At 36.5% G+C, this 6,000-nt stretch overlaps 1 protein-coding gene across 1 annotated transcript in view; it reads right to left on the bottom strand.

Annotated features, from left to right (window-relative positions):
• PHEX (phosphate regulating endopeptidase X-linked) overlaps positions 1–6,000 on the bottom strand; it is a 219,932-nt gene that overhangs the window by 169,054 nt on the left and 44,878 nt on the right. The window lies entirely within an intron of this gene.

Genomic DNA, 6,000 nt, shown 5'->3' with positions numbered 1-6,000 from the left:
CCTTCATTTTATTATAATTTTAAATATTTTATTTTTTTGTAATATATAAAATCTGGAAAAGATCATAGTTTGCCATCAACATCCTTTTCACATACAACAAATTCTATAAAGACTAAGTTAAGAGCTACTGATGTTACGAAAAAGGCAAGGAAAAACATTACGCGTTTCAAGGGGAAAAAGATGTTTACAAAACATCCATCTTGTCTTTGCTTACTGCTAAAATCCTCAAATCATTTTGTTCCACCTTCTTCTCTAATTGGCCTGAAACAACAAAGTCACAAGCCAGTCTGGCTTCATCCTACTACAATTCCCAATCTACCACTGTTTCTTCCAAAAATTAAGTAAGCCAGGATTATGAAACACAATATTATGATTAAGATGCTTTGGCTTTCAACTAAATTTGGACCACTTGGAGGATCTTTTAAGCTTCAGTCTCAAAGGAAAGGAAACTGTGTAGATTATATCAAGAAAGCCAAAATTCCCCGCTCATAAAATGAAGTTAAATCCATTTATTGTAAAAGTTTAGATAATTCAAGTGAGGTTACCAGACGTTTTAAAAACCTTCAGATTGTTATGGTTTCTAGGGAACATTTTAAAAGACACGAGTAGATTGAATAAGGTCACTCACCTAAATCTCATTGAAACATACAAACTCTTATGGCAAAAGACTTTCTCAAGAAGCAAACATTAGCCAAGAAGACACTGTGTTATTTGAGGAATTTTTTTTTCTTAATCTTTGCATTTATGACTGATCTGAATATTGCAAGTAGAAAATACATTTTTAGGAAATCCAATATACTGAATTAAAACTATAAATGTTTTCTCCAATTATAATTCATATTCCAATTGCAGTAAGCCTCAGGTTAGGATTCAAAGTAGTAATGCAAAATGAAACATCTGACAAATTGTGATATAGGAAAAGGGAAGACAAAGAATTTTGAAAAACTTCATTTCCAAGAGTCTTTCCTTGTCATCCTTATGAATTTTGCTGACAGTCAGGAAAAATACAGGTCATTTAGTGACGATGACTTTAAGTTGTTATTTTCAGTAGCTAGTAACCCACGCGGGGGGAAAAAAAAACGCTAGTCTTCTAAATACTCTTTCAGGATCACATATAGTCAAGTTTTTCACTGTCCCTTAAAGCCTCATTCTTGCTATCTCCTGACATAAAATAACCCAAGCACATGTACCATGATAATGTTTTTGGACTTTGACTTTTGTTCTTTCCTGCATTTTTTTTTAATTTCCTTTATCCCATTTAAGCCTGGAGCAAATCATACGCCATATCCCCACAGGGGAGCTTTGTAGAGGGCCACTATATGGGTTAGGGAAATCCCTGTTGGCCAAACTGCACACACTTGGTGTAGTGATATATCTGCCTGTTGGAAGGAGTACCCCTTCCTTCACCCACAGGTGCCATTTACTCACCCATCAGTAAGCCCACAGTGCAGTGCCTGCCCAGAAGGAAGTTTTTTTTTTTTTTTCTTATCACTATGGATATGAGGGATTAGTCAAGCTAAATACACTGAAGAAAATAAGACTTGAAAAAGGAAGCCTAACCATTGGGTTGTCTGGAAAGTCATGACACATTTTTGCACAGAAACAGAAAAATACATCATGACTTTTCTAACAATCTAATACATTGAGGGAAGTGAGTTTGAGGTAAGAGATATTTCTCTTAACACAGAAAGATCTCTCAGACAGTAAAAGAAGTATACAATTCTCATGAACAGAGAGGAGCGTTAATGCCCCCAAAGCATGACAGGATCTGAAAAGAAATGGGAGGTCCAGGTTCCCAGCAACACAGAAGCATACATGAAAAGGCCACATAGTTTCCAAAGTGTGTTTCCTCTAAGAAACTAGGTAACTGATGACTGGAGGGTTTCCCAGTGCTCTAGGAGAAGACCAAAAATGGAACAACCAGGAAAGGGGGGTTGTGTGCCTAGACTAAGGTTCAGTTTCCTACCAAAACAGGCTGAGAGCTCAGAATTGAAGATCAGGTTGATTAAAAAATATTCTATTTAATATACAATTAAATTTGATATCTGAGAGGCAGCCAGGTACTCAAATTGAAGAGACTACTCTCCAATGGTCCTGACCAGTTGCTGGGTCATGCTTTAAGTAAAGGGAACCTTCTGTGGACCAGTATCTATTGTGGAAGCTGTCAATAGTTGAGTCATTTAAACCTCATAGTGATAATGAAAAGTAAATTCTAGGGAACAGCAGGTGGCATGGTAGTGAAGGCACTGGATTCCGGCATGGCCAACCATGGTTTGAGAACCAGACCTGGCATCTTGCTTTCTCACTCTCTCTTTTGGTCAAATTAAAAAACAATAATCATAAAAAATTATATAAATAATTCTTTTTTTAAAAAAAGTAAATTCTAACTTACCCTTTCTCACATATGAGGTAAGTGATACTCAGATAAGGGAAGCAATTTGCACAAGAACATTTATTAAGTAAATCACAAAGCTAAATTGTGAGCCCCAATCTCTTTAACACCTGCTATAGTTTGGATAAGGTTTGTCCCTACCAAAACTCACACTGAAATTTAATTGACAATGTTGGAAAGTGGAGTCTCTAAGAGGTGATTAGGTCACATTAATCTACTAAATGTATTAATGTCTTTCTCACCAGACTTAATGAATAATCTTGGGAATGGATTAGTTCTCACAAGAGTGGGTCCTTGTAATGGTGAGTTTGGCTCCCTGAGCTTTTTCTGGCTTCTCCATCTGCCATGTGATCACTTTCCACACACCCACTAACCCTTCTGCTTCTCTGCCATGTTATGATACAACACAAACCCCTCAACACAAGCCATTCAAATGGAGCCACCATATCTTGAACTTCCCAGACTCCAGAACTGTGAGCCAAAATAAACTTATTTCTCTATAAATTACCGAGTCTCAGGTATTATGTAATAGCATTAGAAAACAGATTAAGATGACACCAAATCTTGCTCTTATCAATGAATTTTTAAACTATGTTCCACAAAACCTTAAAGGTATTTAGGGGCTACAAATTTTCATTCTATTATAATTTTTTTGTAGTTTTAACTATTTTTAAACTAACTTTAAAAAGCAACATTTGCAAACTCTATAACATTGGCAGCCACCAATATACACTATTTTTTGTTGTCAGGTTCACTGGGTTTCATGCAGACCTCAGACTAGAGCTTCTCCTACCATCTCCAGACACGTTTGAACTTCTAAGAAATGTCTCATGATTAGGAAGACTGTTATTTTATTTGGGGGAAAGTGATTAATTCAGATGTGTGAATAATCACTCACATAAAATTATACAAACAGGGACAGAACCCAAGCAAAGTGTGCTGCACTCAAATGCCAAGCAATGCTCAAAACACTTTAACTTTGAACAAGCTGCCATCTTGGCAGAGGAGAACAACTGTAAGTACATGAGTGCTTCCTTACATTTGGAAAGTATTGCATTATTGACAGTTTTGTGTTTCTAGGATCAGTTTAACTGAATATTAAGTGTGCATGGCTACCTGTTAAAAAATTGGTTACCATATTGTATTCCCCCATATTTTCTGCAAGCTATTACTAAAACTAGAGGCTAGATTAGAGTCAAGGTGTGTGCTTTTTTTTTTTTTCTTTTTTGGCATGACAGCATCATTGGCAATGGTGTGTATGTTCTACTGCATGGTAGCTGGAGGCACATAATAATAATGTACTAATTTTAGCAATGCTACCATTGATATTTGGATTTAGGTGAGATCAGTCTACTCTCTACCATCAATTTCCCAATCAACATTCACCTAATGGTTTTAGCAGCTATTGATTATAGTTGCCTAGACCCATCATTTCATTAGGTATTTTTTTTTTTAATGATAACTTTCAGACCCAGACATATGCACTGGTAAGATGCTGTGCTCCACAAGCTGAGATTACATAGGAAGCCTGGATTCAATTCCTGGTCTAACCTAAAAGGCCAGGCATGGTGGCACACATCTGTAATACCAGCAACTTGGGAAGCTGAATTAGGAGAATCACAAGCTTGAAGCTGGCCTGAGCAATGTATAAAACCCTGTCTAAAAAAAAGCATGGTATGGTGTGTACCTGTGTTTCCAGCTGGCAGGCTGAGGTAGAAGAATCAAGATAGCAAGATTATATCTTAAAAAAAAAGTCAGGGCTGGCAGGTGCATGGTGTTTAAGGCACTGAACTCCCACATGGTCGACCGTGGTTCAAGGCACAGACCTGGCAGCTTGCTTTCTTGCTTTCTCTCTCTCTTTCTTTCTCATTAAATTGAAAAATGATAATAAATCAATTAAATTAAATAAGTCTTTTAAAAATAAATTTTAAAAAGGTAACTTTCTAATTATTTCTCATGAATTTTTATAGCTATGCTTCTCTTATAAACAAGAGCTTTTCTCTCACCAGCTACCAGCTATTAGGTTACCTTAAAATCAGTCAAATACAAAATGTGGAGCTGTCTGTAAGGCAAATAATCAAGTTTCTTCAACAAATAAAAGTGGTTTTTAAAAAAAAAAAGAACCCAGCCACAGTGGCACAGCAGTAGTATAATCCTCTGTAATGCTGGAAGTCATACAGAAGATCAGGGTTCCGTTCCTGGGTTGACATGTACACACTGGCACATACACCTATGATCCTAGCTGGCTTGGAAAGGATCTTCACATGAGACTCTGTTGAAAGTGTCTCTGTCTGTCTGTCTCTCTCTCTCTCTAAATCAATAAACTGTCTTAAAAAGGGGGGATTGTAGATTGAAGTAGAAGTAGACATAACAACCAAACCAACTGTTTTTTGGGTTTGTTTAAAGAAAAATATTTGAAATAATTCAAAAAATTGAAAATTAACTGGGTATTAGATATTAAGGATGGAATTATGATTACTTTTTTGGTATGATAATAATACTTCTCATTAGATAAGTGTTGAAATACCTACTAGTGTAATGATACCCTATTTTGGCCCCTAACCATAAAAGGAAGAGTTTAGATAAATCATGAACAACAGAAAGTTCAAAGTTATTGAAGCTAGGTTGATGAATGCATAGGAGTATGTTCTATTCATTTTACCTTTATGTATTATTTTCCATAATAAAATGTTTTCCTGGTTCCAGAAGGTATGTGTGTTCAGCAGAGAGAAGAAGAAAAAGACAGAGAAAGCACTCTCCAAAGTGGTCTGGTCATGCCACAGCCCTCCATTTCTCCATCTTGTAGGGGTTTGGGGCATAAATGCACACGTGGCTGGTATGTTTCTCAAGCCACTGGGCCAGGAATTCAATTTGAACAAAGGTCAGGCATGTGTGAGCCCATTCCCTTAACCACTAGACTAAAGGACCATCCCCATAATAAAATACTTAATGAAATATATTCTTTGACCAGTTTAGCAACTGGTGAAAAACTAAATGGCTATCACTTACAATATTTATCTGTTTATGAATAAAGATCTCCTATTACTCAATAGAGTACATAAACTTAAACTGAAGTTTGAAAGACAGGTTCCAGTTTATTTCAAACACCAGTGTGTTTGGAAGACTATCATAATGTTTCTAGAACTGAGAATGATAGTCTTAAAACCTGTTGTTTTTTGTTCGTTTGTTTTTTTGATGAGTAATCAACCAACATGGGAATGAGGTCAGCTGGACCATCCCTATCATTTTATCTTACATAGCATATCTTATCCCAATAGTATTAAAAAGTGGTTCAGTACCACATTATTTCTTCATTACCCAATATGGAAACACAGATTCCTCTGGAGCTAAGAATTTCCTCCACATAGATGGGAATTCTTTCAATGGCCCAAGATTCTTATTGAGATTTCCATTATCCAAAGTAGAGGTCGGAAACCTATAGTTTCAGGCTGGCCCACCACACAGTCATCCCTACTCATCATTTAGGCTGCTTTCCCAAGTACAAGAGCAGCATAGGGGTGTTGTGACAGAAACCACATGGTCGACAAAGAATAAAATGTATACCACCCAGCCTTTTACCAAAAAAAAATTGCCAATCCCTGGACTAA

This window comes from Tupaia chinensis, unplaced genomic scaffold (genome assembly GCF_000334495.1).
Source record: "Tupaia chinensis unplaced genomic scaffold, TupChi_1.0 Scaffold000184_1, whole genome shotgun sequence".
NCBI lineage: Eukaryota > Metazoa > Chordata > Mammalia > Scandentia > Tupaiidae > Tupaia > Tupaia belangeri.
Note: the sequence above shows the minus strand (reverse complement) of the source record. Positions and strands in the feature narration are given on the sequence as shown.